This window comes from Panthera tigris, chromosome B2 (genome assembly GCF_018350195.1).
Source record: "Panthera tigris isolate Pti1 chromosome B2, P.tigris_Pti1_mat1.1, whole genome shotgun sequence".
Lineage (NCBI taxonomy): Eukaryota > Metazoa > Chordata > Mammalia > Carnivora > Felidae > Panthera > Panthera tigris.
In genome coordinates, this window is record NC_056664.1 from 19,037,759 (window position 1) to 19,058,943 (window position 21,185).

Here is a 21,185-nt window from a genome sequence, read left to right on the forward strand (position 1 = left end):
TATTTGATGTATTCAAATTAACATGAAAGCCAAAACAGCAGTTATTTTTAAACACAGTTACACCTTGGTTTGCAAGCATAATTTGTTCCAGAAACATGCTTGTGATCTAAAGCATTTGTCTGTCAAAGTGCATTTCAAGAGCCATTGGCTCCATTGTGATCATGTGACATTGGGCATCATGTACTACTTGTATTACAAGATATTGCTCATTTATCAAGTTAAAATTTATTAGAAATGTCTGCTTGTCTTGCAGAACACTTGCAGAACAGGTTACTCATAATCCAAGGTTTTACCGTATATTGCTTTTCCTGGGGACTTGGATGGCTCAGTCAGTTGAACATCCAATTCTTGATTTCGGCTGAGGTAATAATCTCATGGTTTGTGGGATCGAGCCCCACGTCCGACTCTGTGCGGACAGCACGGAGCCTCCTTGAGATTCTCTCTTTCCTCTATCTCTGCCTCTTGCCCTCTTGTGCATTCTCTCTCTCTCTCTCTCTCTCTCTCTCTCTCTCTGTCTGTCTCTGTCTTTCTCTCACTCCAAAAATAAATAAATAAAACATTTAAAAAATGAAAAAAACATATAAATTGCTTTTCCATCATCTATATACTCTTTTTCTATCTTTCTTATATGACAAATGATAGAAGGTCCCAATTGATCTCACATTTTCTTGCCATTGTGGTTTTTTTGTTTTCTTGTTTTTAGTATCTTTTTTTTTATTTGTCTTGAGTTGTTTTTGGATTCCTCAGCACTACCTTAAAATTCAGTAATTCATACTTCTGTTTTGTATAGACAGGAGTCTATCATACCTGTTTTACTGAAAACTTTTTCAAATATTTTATGAATTTTAGACCAGATTGTTCTTCCAAGTACCAGCTGTGTGACCTTGCAGAAATTACTTTGTTGCTATGCCTGTTTTCTCCTATTTAAATAAGAATAATGGTGCTTATTTTATTGTTTTGTTATACTATCATTCTTAGCTGATATTATTACGTTATTATATTAATTGTTCCTGTATTTCAAATTATATCATTATTATGTGTGCCTGTTCTTGTTTCATTTATGCCTGTTTTCATTTCATAATTAAAAAAATAAAAAGAACTCATGTTCTCTTTTTGAACATGCAGAACATATGAAATGCCTTGTCAGGTTCATCTATGCAATTATTTTAATCTACAGTGAATTCTTATTCCAACTGATTTTGTTAACTTCCTTTCTTAACTTTCTCAGATTATTCACATGCATTAAAATTTGAGTTCATATGAATGCTGTGTGGAAGTGTCTCCACAGCATTTACTCTCTCTTTGTTAACTCCTCCCTGTACACCAATTTTATATTTATATTTATGGTCCTAATCCAGAACCAGGTCAAGTCATAGAACCAGTTTCCTGATTCAGAGTATTGCTGGAGAAATCATGTATTTAGCTACAGAAACAGTGGGCAGGTTGATTAGTTTCTGGTAGAAGACATCGCACTTGTGCCCCCTACTAATAATGCTCTAAAAGTCATATCTTCAGACAGAGGTTAGGAATGACTTTTTGTCTGGTTTTCAGGCTTCGTATTGTGAGGAAATCATACATGGAGCACATTTAGTCTCCATGTCCCTTTCAGAAAACAAACTCTCTGCTGCCACTGCCTGTATATGGATTTTTATCTCCGTTACCATTTTATGTTTCTGTTCTCTTTCTTGCCATGGACATGTTTGTTTTGTTTTTGATCCTGCTATGTCCTCATCATTTTATTATTATTAATTGCTAGTTACTTATTTTATTATCGATTATTTTTATCTGCCTTGCATATCTTTGAAATTGGGCTTGCTCACTTAATTTCCAGATAGTTATGTTTCTAATGTCTATACTTTGGTTTAATTCTCCATTTTCAATTTGACATAATTGTCAGAGTATAAGTTGGCTTTTTATATAACAAATAAACATCCAACACACACACACACACACACACACACACACACACACACACCTAAACATAGTTTACTTACCAGGCTCAGTATTCTGAACACATAGAATACAGATATAATATTAAAAAAGTAGTGCCTATATTTTCCCAAGATGTTAGAAACTAGTTGGAGTTTTATCGTTTTTTCCAAATGACTTCCTGGAACTGTGTAAATGTATTTCAAGTAAAAAAAATGATTTGTAAGGGAAAAAAAATGACATTTGTGATCAGAGTTGACTGACTAGATGGAGATTCTCACCCCTGAAGAAACAACAGAGGCCAGTAACATGTCTTAACATCTAACAAGATATATATAGTCTCTTCTTTTTAATGAAAGCCAGAACCTACTTATGTTTGGTCCAGTTTTTTACTAAGATGAAATAGCATGTTTCAAATACTGTAAAGATGTAGCATGTTGCAATATTGTTTTTGAGAGAGGAAAACAATTGTAAGAAAACAGTGATAATTTTCAAGAAGCAAATCATCATTCCCAAACCACAGTTCTGTTTTGTCAGCCAAAAGCTAGAAAATGTATTGTCACTTCTAAAACTGCTAAATTGCTATTAATTTTTTCATGATGTTTTAAAATATAATAAAATGCTAAAAGGGAATGATTTTAGCTGTGATTCTGCTTAATAAGTGAGACATGCCAAGTGATATGTGAGGCCATGAAAGTGGGATTTGCAAAAAAAAAAAGTGGGAAAACCAATTTTGCAACATTTTTCTGACCCTCAAATTCTGTCATAAAAAAGAAACTGAAAATAATTTTTGGATTGCATCTTGGCTTCTGTGAGTCTTACCTCTTCTCCCAGGTATGGGCTGTTTACATGGGAGAGCTGGCCTAGGATTGTGTTAGATCCTGTTTGAAGAGAGCCTTATAAAGAAACAAAACACAATTGCAGTGCCCCGTGATGAATACTATGATGGCAGTAGGCATGAGATGCTATGGGGCTGTGTACATGGGAAAGGCTCTGATGTAGGCTGTTAGGGTCACCTTATTGAATGTAGTGATTCAAGTTCAGTCTGGAAGGTAATGAGTGTAGGATAAGGTCTGAGGCAGAAAGAGAGCTCAGGGTCCACTGAGAATAGGGGAAGCTGTTCCCACCTTCTGGGGAAGTAGCCAAGTGAACTGCAGGATGGGACGCATTTGCCTAAATCAAGGGAACTGCCCAAGAGGAATCCCCAACAATGTAGTGGAAGGGACTCAAAATGATCCATGAAATTCCTACAAAATACTCACCAAGTTGTGTGAAAACCAACATGGTTTCACAGAGTACTTATCTAATAGAACCTTTCTCTTTTTTGCCTTCTACCCAGCTTTCTCCTGTTTACTGGACTGATCCATCCTGGAGATAGATCATGCTCAGCTGGATGGGGAACAAAAGTAAAAGTAAAAAGCTGGCATGAGGGGACAACAAACAACCCTTTGGTCATGACAGCCCCAGGAATGGGGGAAGAAAAAGCTCCACAGAATATGTTTTCAAGGATGTGAAAGACCAAAACAAAATTTCTTTATGATTATTCCCCACAAGTTTTGTTTCCTTCATGTAACACTTACACATGTAAAATGGGATTCCCAATAATACTTCACATGGTTGTTGTGAGAATCAAGAGAGGCAATATGTGTTAAAAAAACATGGCACCTCTCATTTAAAAGAAGAGCCTGCTGTGAAATTATTTTAGTACACTTCCTTTTTTTACATTCATCATGACTAGAATAGAGAGCTAAATAGATCAGTAAAGGGAGAAGTAAATTATGAAGAGGAAACAGAGATGGAAAATCCCACTGGTCTGCTAATTATGTACATTATATAAGGAAGGCCTACCAGATTGGTGGAGGCTGAGAGTGGCACTGGTCTTCTCATCCAGCAGGCCTTCAACTAAAATATCACACAGGCCACCATCTTGGGTCTATATAGTCTTTCACCCATCCTATCTTTTGTTTATTTATTCAGCTACAAATCTTTGATATTTTCCATGCAAACCTCTGATAGAAAGTCTCAGAAGTCAGAGAAGAGACAATACTCCTGTTAGAAAAATTACTCAACGTCAAGTTAAAATTTCCCCTCAATAGTCTGTTAAGTGACTCACTCTCTGAAGATTCTTTCATGAATATGTGGTATTGAAGGATATGACTCATAGTCCTGGCATATTTGTAGATTTGTCCCATGAAGACAAAAGGGGTGAACTACATGCAAAACAATAAAAGGCCACGACAGCAGAAAAAGCCGTGTGAAATCATGGTGGGATTTCTGTTTCTATGGTAACTCGCCTATGGTTTTGGTGTAGCCAGAGTCTTCTTTTGAGCCAATCATGATAATGTTCTGGTCCATAGTTTTCCAAAACATCCAATCAACTTGCTTCATGTTTTGATTTTTTTCTCACATGCATACTTAGTTAACATTTCATTGAATCGATGATTTGGTGTCATTTGGGTACAATCAAGTGTCTATCATGTTCATTAGATTTTTAGTTCAATTACTCAAAAGGACATTTTTTTCTTCAGCATAAACTTGGAAATATGAGACACTCTAGGAAGTAGTCTCATTGTGTTAATTTTAATCTAATGATGTGTTTATAACACTCAGCTCGCCCTTCTGTCAAGAATCAGTGTACTTATTACAAAAGAAAGTTGTTTTTTTCAGTATCCCCTTCTGTATATGGTAGGTGTTACATTTATAGCAGCCATCTACAAATAAAGTTTCAGTATTTATGTTTGCTGTTCTGCTATATTGTTGTTATATTGATCTGTTTTCAGGGAGACTGATGGTTAGAGACCTGGGATATTGAGACTATTTTGAACTTCTGTTTACTTTCAATAAATGAAGTAAGGCTTTGAAATTAGTCATGGTTTGAAAAATATGTCCAAGTGGGTTTAGTCAATGTTTAGTCTCATATCCTCATGCAAGAGAAAGCAATCATCTCTAAGAACTTTTATTGAGTCAAGTCAGCATAATCTGAATACAGTAAATATGATAATATTTAAAAGGGAGTGGAGTGGAGCAAATGTTGATACAGACAGACCAAAGACTCTTGTCAGAAATTTAGATGATTGGATAATTGTAAAATAACACGTCTTATTTTTTAAAATGTTTGTTTATTTTACAAGAGACAGAGAGGGCAAGAGACAATCCCAAGCAGGCTCTGTGCTGTGAGCGCAGAGCCTGATGCAGGGCTCAAACTCATGAACTGTGAGGTCATGCCCTGAGCCAAAACCAAGAGCCAGACGCTTAACCGACTGAACCACCCAGGTACCCTGAATATTCTTCATTCCTGTGATTGTGTACGTGACTCACTTTACCAATCACAGAATCTAGATTTTTTACTATTTTGTTTCATCTGGTCTCCAAAGGAATTGTAGTTCATCATTTCCCTTGAGACGCTGAATTGTATGGATACTAATTTTACTCATGTCCTATGTAAAAACTAACCTCACAAGTAAGTGAACAACCGTTGAGAACCAAATAACTGATATTGCTTATAAATTATGGGGTGGTACTTAAATATGTTGAACTTTCTTATGTAATTTTAATATAGTGTTCCAACCAGGAAGTAGTCTTGAGTAGACTTGAGTAGTCTGATTCATACATTCTGCTTTAGTTTAGATTTCCTATGTCTATATGATGTCAAAATAATTTGCTTTGAAAAATGAACTATTTATTTAGTCACTGAGCTAAATGATTTATATGACAATAGTTTGCCTCATGCCAAAAAATAGAAGCTCTCTGCTTATTGTCTGAATATTTAGGCATCTTTTTAAAACCTGAGTAAAATAGGTGATAGGGATTAAAGAGTACACTCGCTGTGATGAACCCTGGGTGACGTAAGCAAGTGTTGGATCACTATATTGTACACCTGAAACTAATATTACAGTGTATATTAACTAACTGGAATTTAAATAAAATCTTAGAAAATAAAAACAAATAAACTGATATATATTTACATATAATATATAAAATGCCATTTCATATATAGTGGTTTTACGTGTCTTTCAGATTTGACTTAACTTCAAAACAGGATATTCCGGAGAAGATAAATAGGATGGATCAGTCAGCGCTTCATTACCCCAGTCCCTAAATGTTTTTTAGCTCAGTGATATCATTTTGTTCTGTTTTGAATTTTTTCTGACTTTTTTTTTACCTGTTCTAGAACAATGCTATTTATTTTTTACAATGTTAATATTAAATATTTGATATGCAAATATTAAACAACACATTACTGCACAAGCAATGGGCCAGATGAGAAATCAAACAATAAATCGAAATATGCCTCAAAACAAAACAAAAGAAAAACGCAGTATTCTAAAACCTGTGGGATGCGGAAAAAGCAGATATTAGAGTGAAATTTATGCTATCAATGCTTGTATTGAGAAACAAAAGTGCAAAGAGACAACTTCACATGACACCACAAGGAAACAGAAAAGGAAGAAACTTAGCTGAAATTTAGTAGAGGAAGGAAAGAACAAAGAAAAATAAGAAATAAATAAAATAGAGACCAGAACAGACAATAACATAACATTGAAAGTAATGGCCACTTTTTCCAAAGAAAAAGAAAAGAAACAAAATTGGCAATGCTTTAACTACACTAATTAAGAGAAAAAAGATTCAAAAACCAAAATGAGAAATGGAAGAGAAAACAATACAACAGATAACCACAGGAATATATAGTGTGGTAACAGATTTTGATAAACAATGATATACTAACCACGTCGATAACTTAGAAAAAAATAAAACCGATTAACTCCTGAAAACACACAAGTTACCAAGATTGACTCATGAATCTTGAATCCATGAAACAGGAAATCTTCAACCGATAACAAGAATGCAAGTTGAATTAGGAATTGAAAATCTCCCATCACAGAAAAGCCCAAGACCACAGGTTTCATTGGTGAATTCTACCAAACATCAAAAAAAAAAAAAAAAAAAAGGAATGAATGACCACCTTCATCAAAATCTAACCAATAATGGAATAGAAGAAACACATTCGAAATCATTCTCTGAGGCCAGTGTTACCCTGATACCAAAGCAGGATAAAAATAATGTAAGAACAAAACAGTCTGGTTTGTCCAATAAGTGTTACTACTCCAGCTGTCTCATTCTCCTCACGCCTCCACTTTTTTCTGTTGTCTTAAGTCATATTTGACACAGCAACCCCAATCTGCCGACTGAAGCCCAGGAAGAAACTCATGATTCCCCTTTGCTCAACTATGCAAAGCAGCTGGCAAGGAAAACCCACAGTCACTGTCATTTCTCGATTTGACTATATTCTCCACTGTTTAAGGGTAGCCACCCTGACATTTCTGGCAGTTTGAACTATTGAAAGGAGAGCTCCTCTGATCAGAGAGGATCATCCGTATGTATTTATAAAATATGCTTCGAGTTTGATCCTGTGTGATTCATCAAATTACTACAGGGCATCTGTTTGTTGGCCCGCTCAGTCTTCCTTTGGGCAAGTCAAGGCATTAGAGAGCTGTGTGTTAGAACACACCCAAGGTTTAGTGTGATGCCCACTGAGTCATACGCCGGAGTGTAGAATGCACTCTTTTACCAAACTATTCGGATTACATAAAAACTCCAGGTAAATGTAAGTTCTATGGATTGTAAAGCAAAGGGGGTAGATAACTCATACTCTCCACTTCTCCAGATACGTGTTTTAGAAATAGCATTTCAAGGGACGTAGATACGTAGAGGAATTATCGTCCTGGGCAGACGCCTGCCTTGCCTCTTCAACGATTTCACCCTTAGACAACAGGCCTGCTTCTTTTTCTGGCGTATACATGCTTTATTCTTGATTCTACTTCATACTTGTCTAGGGAAACCCATTTTCACTTGACTTCTAATCTTGGGAACCTGGAAGAAGAGCAGAAGAGTAACTTAAAAAAAAAACCTCGGGTCTACCCCCTAAGTTTTCTCACATTTTTCGATACAATATCGAAAATATCAAAAGTTGAATTTTAGACTCAAGAGAGATCACCAGAAAATCTGGCTTTGAGTTGACAGTAATTCACTCATTCACTTGCTCATTCATTCGCCGAGCACGAACTCTGTGCCAGGTACTGTGATTGTAGCCGGACCATTCTATACACCCCTGGTATAAGGCCAAGGATATCTGATAGCACAAATATCCTCAGGGTGATTGGCATGTAGACGTGGAGAAGGCAGTGGCACTAGGTTCACTTCCAGGGTTTATCTGGGGCTAAGAGCCTTTATCTGACGTCTTGTCTGTGAGGTCCTGAAAAGAAGTGAAATGTACAAAATGTACATCTCTGTTGATGTAGCCGGTCCGCGTTTTAAACTCCGTTTCCAGGAATTAAGTCGCTCAAATACTGCTTACTCTTCCGAACAATGGAAAGGTTAGTTTGAAAAATCTGAAAAGTGATTAACTTTGATTATTAATGGCGGAGCAAGTGGGGGAAGAGAGAATAAGAAGCAAATAGTTCAGTTCTAATACCAGCAGAAAGGGAGAGAGAAGGGGGGGGGGGAGAGGAAAAGAGAGACAGAGGGGAGAGAGAAAGGGACGGAGGCAAGTCTTTTTATAGTTTACACACCCAAATCCCTTGGATCAAGGATGGATCACGGCACATTAGAGGTTGCTGGGTGGAGTGGAAGCTTTGGGTTGGTTGTGTTGCTGACTCACATGTGAAAGAACAAGGGGATGATTCCATGCCCAGAGCACCGTCATCGTGCCACCCCAGCCCCCATGCGGTGTCTGCCTTACACTGGCCCCTAGCCTGCCGTTCAACAGGAGGCCCTTTTGTGACCAAAGCGCCATACTGGCAGCGAAACAAGATGTCGGGCCTCTCAAGCAAAACTTGCCATTTGTGCTGCATCGGCCTCTATTGAATGCTGATCAATCCTGGTAGCACCCCAGTCACTCTAGACTGCACTTCCCAGAGCTGTATTTTTAAATAGGGAACTGCTTACAATAGCCATTTACAACTGTATGCTGTTTCATTAGCCGGCCTGGGCAGTGCTGCAGGCATAGATCACTTTGCTTTAAAGATTTGAGAATGTTAATAGTACAGTATATCATTTTAATTATTACTGGATTAATGTTGTGGCTCAAAGAACACCTAATGCAAATCATGAGAAATGGCCAAAAGTGACCCAAGGGTTGCGCGTTATTAGAAAAGTAATAGTTCTGATGCTTAAATATCAGGACATTTTCTTTGTTCAAATGTCAGTCAGCATTCGACACCAGGGCTTTGCGAAAGGAAAGCGTTTGCTTCATTTATTGGTGGCTGCATTCTGCCATTCGGGCTCAACAAGGCCAAAGGGGTGGGTTAGAAGATAACTGTCCAAGGTGGTAGCCATCAGCTCAGCTGATGAGCTCCGGAAAGTATCTCCTCGGAAGTGAGATGTACCGTAAGTGTGACACAAACCCAGGATTTCAAGGACTTAGAACTTTGAAAAAAAATGCAAAATATATCATTCATTTTTTTTGTCATATTGGTCACATGTTGCAATAATATATTTTAGATATATTTGGGCAAATAAAATATGTTGTGAAAATTAATTTCAACTTTTTAAAAATAATTTTTTTTTGGATGTAGCTGCTAGGAACTTTCAAATTACCTTGGTGACTCATGTTCGTTGCCAACATTATGTTTCTTATGGATAGTGCTGGGCTAGACTTCCAGGACGAAAGAAAAAATTCTAACAGTAAAAGTGTGTTTGAATAATCTTTTCTATTATGACTAGCTGACTGTATATAAAAGAGAGCGTTAGTAAGAAAACTATAGGGTGACAGGGAATGCTTATTTCGTGTCGTGAAACAAGAAAGCATAAGAAAAAAGCAAGCTTTTTCTCTGAGTATTATAACAAATTAGCCAAAACGTAGCCACATTCTAGATACAGGGTTTACAAATATCCCTCAACAGGTACAAATATATCATTAGTTGCCTCATCTGTCTGTTAGAAATCTATGCCATGCACCTTGAGGTGCGTCTTCTTTCTGAACATTTAAGTGTCTGGAGCTAATAAGCCTTAGGTTATTCAAGGCTAACTTGAAATGAACTTGCCCATAAAATAAAAGGGGTTAGAAAGAGACCGAAGGGTGTGTGCACATGACATAAATTGGAAGGAAAGCTATGGAAGGATTCTAGATTTCATTACTATGTAGACCAAAGGTAAAAGAAAACCAAAACATTAATTTTCAATATCGTTTTATACATTTGGAGTTTGTATAAAGTTAGAGCAGCAGCAAACAAGCTTTGTCAGAAAGTTATGGAACTAATAAATTCCAGGGATGATCTCCTAAGTCCTCCTCCCTGAGCCTCACCTTGGCCATGATTATGTTGCTACTTGTTGAGAAAAGCCTCATTATATATCAGCAGTGCTTTAGAGCATGTGGTTATAAATGTTTTACAACAAACCACGATTAAGCCCATTGAAGCATGTGCTTATAAGAAACAGGACCAAATAGCTTTGACTTTATAACACTGGAATCTATGATTTTAAACAGATTTTCACTTTGGACACCAGGCCCCTTCCCTAGCTCCTGCCCCAGCACATTTTTGTTTTTAAAATGCGCATTATTAGGTACATAAGAGAGACAGAAGTTTAAGGAGGGAAGAGGTGACAGGTTCAAACACTTGAGATGAAAAAAAAAAATTATGAAGGTTCTAATTTGGACAAACATTATCTAAAGACTTTTTGCTGTGAGTTCTTGACATTTCAAATGGTCTATGAAAATTTCCAAGAAATCCTCCCACAGTCATTTGCTTTTTGAAAGCTCAATTTCTTCCTTTAGTCAGACTTAGCTGTTCTCTATTGTGGTTCCAGGCAAGAAGGCAGAAAACAAACTCATTGTCGTTGCATTAGACATGTGCCAGGTGTTCATCTTACATATACTGTGACTGTACTTCCTTCCAGTAAAAAAAAAAAGAAGAGAGAGAAGGAGAAGGAGGAAGGGAAGGGAAAGGGAAAGGGAAAGGGAAAGGGACAGGGAGAAGAGGAGAGAGGAGAGGAGAGGAGAAGAGAAGAAAGGGAAAGGAAAGGAAAGGAAAGGAAAGGGAAGAAGGGAAGGGAAGGGAAGGGAAGGGAAGGGAAGGGAAGGGAAGGGAAGGGAAGGGAAAGGAAGGGAAGGGAAGGGAAAGGAACGGAAGGGAAAGGAATGGAAGGGAATGGAAGGGAAGGGAAGGAATGCTCCAATGTATCCCATAACATAGAAACAACAAGAAAGTAGGGCATATGCATTTTAAATTTTCTTAATATATATTTATTTTTGAGAGAGAGAGACAGAATATGAGTGGGAGAGGGGCAGAGAGAGAGGGAGACACAGAATCTGAAACAGGCTCCAGGCTCTGAGCTGTCAGCACAGAGCCCCACACAGGGCTCAAGCGCACAAACCGAGACATGAGATCATGACCTGAGCCAAAGTCGGGTGCTTAACCCACTGAGCCCCCCAGGCGCCCCTAGGGCAGAGGCACTTTAAATGGAAGGTGCATTAGCTTTTGTACAAATCTCCGAGTTACTGAAATATCTGCTATGAGGTTGAAGACTTTTTATTTATTAGCCTCAATCAAATAGGTCTTTCTTTACGATGTTCCTGATCATTGGTGATCCTAAAAAAGCATTCTTTAAAAAATCGAATTTGCTCATCTATGTGCAGAGAAGGGGACATCGTATAAAGAAGCGCTTCAGGGACCATCTGCATATGGCACTTTGTGGCTCTTCCATATAGAATTTACCCAATCTGCCATGGCTCATATCTCCAGCTGGGATCCAGAAGCACTGGTTTTGACATTCTCATTTTACCATTCTCATTACTTATTTGTAAGTAAGACTTACCTTGAAAGAAGTGGGTGACATTTTAGGAGTCTTTAAATAAACTTTTTAGGGGCGCCTGGGTGGCTCAGTCGGTTGAGTGTCCGGCTTCGGCTCAGGTCATGATCTCACAGTTTGTGGGTTCAAGCCCCGCATCAGGCTCTGCGCTGACAGCTTAGAGCCTGGAGCCTGCTTTGAATTCTGTGTCTCCCTCCCTCTCTGCTCCTCCCCCATTCATGTTCTGTCTCTCTCTCTCTCTCCTTCAAAAATAAATAAAAACATTAAAAAATTTTTAAATAAACTTTTAAAAAATATATTTATTTTTGAGACAGAGAGAGGAGCATGCATTAGTGGGGAAGGGACAGAGAGAGAGGGAGACAGGATCCAAAGCGGACTCCGTGCTAACAGCAGAGAGCCCGATGTGGGGCTCGAACTCACGACCCGTGAGATTAATGACCTGAGCTGAAGTCAGATGCCCAACCGACTGAGTCGCCCAGGCGCCCTGCAAATAATCCTGAAAACAACAACGAAAATGACAATAGTAAACATTTATTGAGTGCCTAGGATATGCTGGCTATTGTCCTAAGCACTATATATCTTACCACATCCCCAAGAGTTAGATACTGTTACTTTATACATTAGGAAACCAAGGTTCAGAAATATGGCCCCCTGGGCAGAAATGTGATTTTTCTCGGATTTGTCTGACTCCAAATTATGCTCACTTTCTCTGATGCCGTCCTTCCTCTATATACACATTTTACTCAAATAATAGAAATGGTAGAAGCCTGACCTATCACTATAATAATATAAATTGTGTGTAACATTGACATTCACACCTGCCACCTGTAGAAGAGGTCTATGAGAAAAACAACAAAAAAGTATTTTATGACGGTTTCGTTACGTTTACTTGCCCTACGTAGAAAAATTAAGTTCCGTCAATGTGAGGCTATATCACACAGCATTAACCAGTTGAAAAGCAAAAGCAGGTGATGATAATAAGCACGCATGGAACACGCACACCTAAGTTAGCTTACCCGGTTACTGTCCATGAATTTTCCAGTGTTTGGACGTGAACAGTCCAACATGGTAGCCACTGGCCACATAGAGATGCTGAGCTATTAAATGTGGCTGGTCCTAAGGGAGTACTTGGAAGCATAAAACACACACCAAATGTTAGAGACTTTATACAAAACAATGAATTGCCTCGTTCATACCTTTTCATATTGAGTATATGTTGAAAGGATAACCATTCGGCTATATTGGACTAAATAAAATATTACTGAAATGAATTTTACCTGTTTCTTTTTAAAACATACAGCCACCAGAAAATTTACAATTGAATTCGGCTCGTACTGTATTTTTAATGGACAGTACCAGCATAGAATAATCCAGAAAATAAGATTCTGAGAGATAACCACACTAAACTTACGAAAAAGTATTTCTTTTCTCCAAAGTCCCTAATGTTCTTCCAGGCATGGAGGAGGTAAGGGTGAAAAAAAAATCAAAATGAGCAAGGCCTTCAATGAATTTCCAGTTATAATGAGCACTAGGGAGGAACAGGTAGAACTTGGAAGGATACTTTTTGAGGAAGAAATAGAGGTCTGAAAGTTGCAAACTGATGTCACCCTTAACCCCTGATTAAAGGCCTGGTTAAGGTCTCACCCAGGTTGTCCTGCAGCAGGGAACTGACCAGATACAAGGTAGCTATAACTAGCCATGCCCAAACAATCCTAATTAGTAATGTTGCTTGACCAAAGTTTTCAGGGTACCAACAAAAGGAACTTACTTGCTTTGGTACAGAGTAGAAGACTTTTCAGGGTTTGGGGCTCCTTAGTAACCAGGAACTTTCTACTCCAAAGGACAAAGAGTTCCACCGTCACAGAGAGAAATTCTTACTGACCTTAGACCCTTTTTTTTTTTTTTTTTTTTTTTGGAAACTGGAATAATGGGACACAGGAGCAGAGTTTGGTATTTGACCGAATCCTTCACAATTATCATGCATGTGTATATAATAAAATTAATTCTGTGTCTCTGCATCGTAGCCTGCGGCAAGAAGCGTACAATCAGTTTTGTATGTATAATAGATCACAGAGTTGTTCATGAATAATACAAATGCATTGAGCAGATACTAGTGAGAGAGGATGTTTGTCTTGCATGGAATCGAAGTGAACATGTAATATTGTGATAATATATATTTGATGAATTCAGGTCTGACTTGCCTTTGCCATACTCTGCTAATTCCCCGACAAGGGTTGCCACCATAATTGAGTTTCCAATAACATTATGATTATTTCCACATGATAATTTAATTGTGGGTATTTTTTAATATTGTAATATTGTAGATTTGTGATTATTATGCATTTACATGCAGATTTTCATGGTGACTTGGAGCACATCCCCACATTTGTAACTTAATTTTATATATTATTGCATATATATTTGAGGATGAGCTCATTAATGCAAATAAAAAAATGTAGGTCTGTTTAGTCATTCAGCTTTTATTATAAATGGCTGAAAGCCTTGCTCATTTTTTATAACACTTCTTACAATACTATGAATAAACGAAAGAGAACCTTAATTCAAGAATGGATTCATTAAAAATAATGGTAATGGTTCTAATAATTACAAATTGTACCATATTTGTTCTACCTAATTGGGATATAAGATACTATATATTATTCTTTTCAGCATGTAAAAGTTCTGTATGTGTTATTCATTGACCTTATCCCATGAGCTCCTTGCTATTAAGCATGTAGAAAATGGTAACTCAGAATATAGTCAGTGGAAAGTAAGAGAAAACTTTAAAAAAAGTAAAATTCTAAATAATGTGTACATTATGCATCTTAAAAACCAGTAGTAAATCCCATGTTAAAGACACCTGAGTGTCCTCAAAAACTCAAATTTGAATTCAGAAGTAGATTTACAACAAGCAAAGGGGCGCCTGGGTGGCTTGGTCAGTTAAGCATCTGATTGTGGATTTTGGCTCAGGTCATGAGACGTCTGCGCTGGGCACGGAGCCTGCTCACCACTCTCTTTCTCCCTCTCTCTCTGCCCCTGCCCCCCACTCATTCTCTTTCTCTCTTTTTCTCTTCCTCTCTCATAGGAAAAAAAAAAAGAACACGCAAAATATTTTGACAGAAGTCAACTCTGTGCTAGTTCTTTAGCTAAAATAGCTTGAGAATAAAAGCTACCAAAAATTTGGTTTTAAAGACATATATTCTGGAACAGCAAGTATGAAGAAATTACATCTGCTGCCACTTGCAAGCAGTGGAAATGCTTATCAGTTTACAAGATTTTTAAAAAATGTTTATTTTTGAGACAGAGAGAGAGAGAGAGAGTGCGCGCGCGCGCGCGCGCGCGCGAGCGAGTGGGGGAGGGGCAGAGAGAGAGGGAGACACAGAATGGGAAGCAGGTTCCAGGCTCTGAGCTGTCAGCACACAGCCCGATGTGGGCCTCAAACCCATAAACCATGATGATCATGACCTGAGCAGAAGTCAGATGCTTAACTGAGTGAACCACTGAGGCACTGATGAGATTGTTTTTTGTTTTTGTTTTTGTTTTTTTTTAGTAAGATAGAGAGCTAGGGCAATCATTAGTATAGAAAGCAGGGTAAAAACTACTTCTAACAAATACATCCAGAAAATCATGGGCGATAAATTTCACTTTTGCTGAAGTATTAATCTTGCATGTCAACAGAAAAAGAGATCGCTCTGACTGGGATTAATTTCATCCATTTCATTTCAGCTAGTTTGCGCTTGCATTGAGGAGGGGCGATATAAACCATCACTGACACAACCACTGAATTCGAATTGACTGTATTCAGCTAGATGTGTCCAAGTTAAATGATTTATCAGAATTGAGCCATTTTTTAAATGGCAGTGTAAGTTTCATCTCAGATAATCAGAATCAAATGGTGAATGGATGGGCCATGAAAAGCTTAATTTTAATTTAGGTTTTTGTTAGAGTTTGGTTTTCAAATTCATCGAACAGTCAAGAACTGATGTGAAGGAAAGCCCTGATTTAGTTACTGTGGGAGGTAGAAGGGTTTCCAAGAACAGCGGCTGTCAGAATGTTTCTTATATGCCTTTTAGGCTAGAGCCACACCAGGGCAGAATGAAAATAGTGCCACCGTGGGAACACGGCCAAGGACAATTCAGGGGCTGACCAAATTCAAGATATCTAGATTGGCCTCACGGAGTGATGAAGAGAAACCTGAGAAATTGAAGTGGGGACATGGGATGGCCAAAGATGACATAAAGGGGTCAACATGATGGAAGAAAAAGCTGTATCGTTAAAGTAGTCAAGTTAGATGTAAACTTAACTTCTTCATCTATTAAAATGTGGATAACAATAACTACATACCGGAATTAACGGTAAGAATTAGAAATGACTATTAGAAATAGCCTAATGAATGAATGTCGCGAAGCTTGGCATAAAAAGGCAACTCGGTACATAATGGCAGTGGCTAGCATTAACTGAATGCTTCTAAGAACCGGAGAGCTTTTGTATGCATTTTTATTACCACTTGATCCCTTGTATGGACTTGCGTATGGATACTTTAGTCCAAAAAGAAAAAGTTCCTTGAGAGAAAGTCAGGTGGAGTTTGGGGAGGGGAAATCACGGATTCTAAAGTGAGTATCTGTGTGCGCATTTGTGTGACGATTCCTTTGCAAAACCTCTTCATGTTGCACTTAGCTACTCCCAAGAGTCAAATTATTCCCTCAGTATAACAGAAAAATAACACAAATGGTAATTCTTTAATCCTTAATAAATGTGTCTGAAGAAGTATAAAAAACATCTAAGGAATTTTACTAGCAGGTAATATATGTAATTAGAAATGGAATAACTAATGCAATTATCAGTTGGAAACATTAACCTTTAATGTTTATTTTTATCTTTGAGAGAGAGAGAGAGCAGGGAAGGGGCAGAGAGAGAGGGAGACACAGAATCTGAAGCAGACACAGAATCTGACACAGAATCTGAGCTGTCAGCACAGAGCCTGATGCGGGGCTCAAACCCACACACCGTGAGATCATGCCCTGAGCCAAAGTCAGACGCTTAACCAACTGAGCCACCCAGGCGCCCCGAAAACATTACCCTTTAAACCCCATGCCTGATGTCAGAAGCAATGACGAATATTCTCACTGAACTCCATATTACCTGAAATTACGGCTGGTCTTGTGCCACACCAATATCCGGGTGATGAAATTCGCACATGCGTGTTCACCCCTGTGGGAATGATGGTTACTTTTAATAAGCTCCTCCCTAACAGCAATCTTTCTTCCCGCATAGGTGAAGGTTGATGCCTGGCAGTGGTTCCACCTTTGGCAAGGAGCCACGTGATCCTCTAGGAATGACTGGGCCCATTACTGAAGCAAAAGTGCCTGGGCAGGCTGGCAGCTGCGAATGTCCTCTTTACATCATGTTGGACTTGCAGCTACCCCCAGGAGCACTGTTAAGATTCCTAATTTACTTGGTATATTGTATTAAATCTGACTCCGATTACCCAGAAGAGGCTAGGAGTTCTTTTCCCTTGTTGTTGTTGTTGTTGTTGTTGTTGTTGTTGTTTTAAATTCTGTGTCCTACCTGGTATCTTTGTGGCATTATCCCTGAATCTGAGAGGGAACAACAATCCACCTGGTCCTTCATATCAGCGACTAAAAGGCAGGGGATTTCTTCAGAATTAACGACTAGACTTCGTTCCATATCAATGTAACAAAACTCCAGCTCGTGATTAATCCCAAGAAAATGCCCTGGTACTGATTATTGATTTTAAAAGCCGAGAAAAAAAAAAATCTACCTCCCAGGATTTTACTTATAGATGCAAGGTTCCATTTATTCTTATTAGTAGTAATAATGATATGCTCCCATGGTGCTTTTGTGACACGTGTTCCTTGCCCTTCAGGTCCTTTATGCAGAGCAAGCACAAGAGGAAGTACACTGATTTGCATTGACTTCCCATGGGGGTTCTCCAGGCGAGGGTTTGTTTTTCCACATCTCTGAGGGTAGTGCAAGATCTCACTGAGAATGGGACGTCTAAGGCATTACTGCCCCGTACATCGGCCAATCAGACTTCCTGAATAATTGCTCAACATTCCCTTTGCCTTATTACATTGTGTATCATTTTAATTTCCTCCAGGTAATCGTATGACGGATCTGTCCGGCACATAAGGTGCTCGTTTCCTCCTGTGCAACAGCTATAAACAAAGGACTACATGTTCAAGAGAAGAAAACAAAAGTGGAATAGTCAAAACATATTAAACAAGCCTAATTTGTTTGAACATATTTTCTGCCCCTCATCATCCCCAGTGGTTTCCTGTTGTGAAACGATGCATTTTGTTTTCAAACTTGCAAACTGGAGATAAAAAGAAGGCATTTTTACTGGGAGGTCACATTCCAAGAATATTATCATATGCGTATTTCTCATGTGTGGCTTGTACCAGAAGAAAGACCCACTTTGTGTGCTTTTATATTTTGGGACCATGTGATGGCAGAGCCATCTTGACATTCTTTTTAAAGAATTTACTACTTGCCAAAATTCTGTGAAAATACCCCGCTAATCATTTTGTCTAAGGAATATAAATTAAACTTTTTCACTTACAATTTTCCCATGAATTTGGCTTTATAGTGTATGACTATTTAGGATTTCTTAAAGGATCATTGTTTTATTTGGGATGTGGGGCACAGAGGGTTTCTTCAAATTGGAAGACATAGGGTGCAACCGTTGGACTCAAGAAAGTCATTCCCTAACATAAGAAGAACCACGGATTGAGCGCTTCTTTATATAACAGCAGTCATAGCTAATAGTTGAGATATTTGTGATGGGCTAGGGGCTATTTTAGTTACTTCACATTTATTAATAAGCACTGGTAAAACAAATTTGGGCTTTTTTTATTAGTCAACCTAAAAACTTGGCTTTTAATTCCACTTTTATCAAGACTCAATGAAACTAAACTCTCTCTATAAAAAAATTCAATGGATAAGTATACATGCCTCTATTTTACTTTTCATGTTGAACTTAAGTAATTGTTCATTGCCAGTTATGAGACGTAGAGGTGTTTTTTTTTAATTTTACATAAATAGTTACAATTTTCAATAAGAAATATAATATAAATCCCTTGAAAATTAGGACAATAGGGCAGAGACAGACAATCGCCCACAACTCACTGATTTTAAAGCATCGGCTTTGGAGTAATGGCATTGGATTGGGGTCCCAGTTCTGCTACATTCTGAAGACTTCAGGAAATAATTAGCCATGTTAAGCTTCGATTCTGGGTCTGCAAAATGAATAAGATAACACTAACTTATGAGTATTCCTCGGAGATATAAATCAGTTTTTTTTTTTTAAGTTTGCTTATTTACTTAGTGAGAGAGTGAGCTGTGGAGGGGCAGAGATAGACAAAAAGAGAGAATCCCAAGAAGGATCCACACTGCCAGCGTGGAGCCCGATGTGGGGCTCAAACTCATGAACCATGAGATCATGACCTGAGCCAAAACCAAGAGTCAGATGCTTTACCAACTGAGCCACCCAGGGGCCCCAAATTAAGTTTTAAAGTATGAACAGAGGCCTGAACTTAGTAGATGCTACATAGTAAAGCTACTTTCACTGTTACTGAAATATAAATATTGTGGCCCTTTGGATTTCACACACATATGTATACGTATACGTACATATACATTAGTAGCAATAATGCATATATAATACAAATGCATATATACATAAATATGCATTAGTAGCCATAATGATTCGTCCCATGGTTCTTTTTTGACATGTATGTATATAAAACCAAAAGTGCCATAGTGTGTACCTGTGAATATACGTAATGATAATGGTTGGATACACATAATTTGGAATCCTGATGTTTTCTTCTCTTTCTATATTAGTAAATTTTTTACAACCACTTTTCAAAGTTTTAAAAAGTGAGGATGTTACGTGCTTGAACTCCAGAAAGACCATTTATCTTAGCTTTTCTTTGGGGCTCTAAAATACTAGTTTGAAAATTGTCTGCCTCAGAACAAGCTGGTTCTTCAGAGGTGCTTTCTAGGCATGTGGGGGCGGACCGTGGGACATCATTCAGGCAGGTTTGCTTTTACGAGTTTCGGAGTTCCCTGGAAGGGTTCTCTTTCTTTTCATTTCACTTTTGGTGCGATGATTTGCAACCACATGGCCTAGTGGAGAAGACACAGGCTCTCGAGTCTGCCCCACCTGACTTGGTACTGTGGCTTGCTTGTTTCCTGGCTGGTAGACCTGGAGGAAGACTTTCTCTGAGTATCACTCTCCTTATCTGCAGAGTGGAGTTACCCACACTCACATTTTAGGGCTGTTGCAAGGATTTAAGGAAGCAATTCAATCAAGTTGTTGGCATTTTATAGTTTCTAGTGTTCCTTCGCTGTACACGAAAATCACAATTATTTACAAAGGCTCTTTGTTATACTTATACATGCATGTAAATGTATACATACATCCATAAACACACATGTGTTTATAAATATGAAACAGAAACAACAGAACAGCATTTGTTGTCAAAGCAATGGATACACAGCTTTTCGGGTTGGAAATATAAAGAGACACCCGTGAAAGACTGCATTTACTAAATTGCATTTTCTGTGGATCAAACCCAATGACATTGGTTCAGTTAAGCATTGCAGAAGACCCCCAAATAATTAACCTTTTAAAGTAACTCATTAGTTCAACAATTATATTTAATTAGAAACATAAACTATCCCAAAGTCCTTTTATTAGCTGTGTATATCTGTGGATATTTAGACTTACCAATTCTATTTGAAAGAAGCACCTCGGATCCCAATTGTAATGGTGGTCTCTGGATAAGAGGTCCATTTTCCTTGTGGTATCATTTTCTAGTTAAAGTTGAATTCCTTGTTAGTTCCATTTGTACAACAGATGTTCTTTATGTTAGATAATACAATGTTGTGTTTGTTTGTTTAATGAGCTGGAGATTCCAAGTTGAAAGTAAGATATTTGGTTCTTTTTTATATACTCCATCAGTTTACATGAGAATGATATGAAATACGGTGGTTCCCAATGGGACAGTACCAGCCCTGGGGACGTTTAGAATATTTGCAGGGGCATTTCTAGTTGTCACAATGTTTAAAGGGCTGCTGGGAGCATTGAGTGGGCAGAAACCATAGGACTTAGTTATCACTGCATTGTGTGGTTCAGTCCCTCCCTAAGGAGCCGCCTCGTGTTACATGACTTCTTTTAATCTTGCTAGAAATCAGGTAGATGAAAATCTGTTTATCTGAACCGAGATCCTAACACAGGTAACATATGGACAAAAAGTTTTTGTGATTGCTGTTGTTTTCTGTTTTATTTTTTAACTCAATTTTAATCTGCATTGGATATTCTAGGAATACAACTGCCATATAAACTGAGATAAGATGTCGCTTTGCTTTATTTGGAAAATTATAGTGGTTTGTTCACCATTTTAGAAATTTTCGAATGTTTG

General features: G+C 38.0%; 1 long non-coding RNA gene across 2 annotated transcripts; it reads right to left on the reverse strand.

Moving 5' to 3' along the window:
* Window positions 1-7,595: 7,595 nt before the first annotated feature.
* LOC122238351 lies at window positions 7,596-18,976 on the reverse strand. 2 transcript variants are annotated; one of them, XR_006217262.1, is made up of 4 exons: window positions 18,886-18,976; window positions 16,879-16,947; window positions 12,753-12,863; window positions 7,596-7,800 (listed from the first exon to the last, which is right to left on the reverse strand). It is a non-coding gene; the product is annotated as an uncharacterized LOC122238351 (long non-coding RNA). The 2 variants fall into 2 exon arrangements; XR_006217261.1 differs by lacking the exon at window positions 18,886-18,976 and adding an exon at window positions 17,305-17,386.
* Between the last annotated feature and the right edge of the window lie 2,209 nt (window positions 18,977-21,185).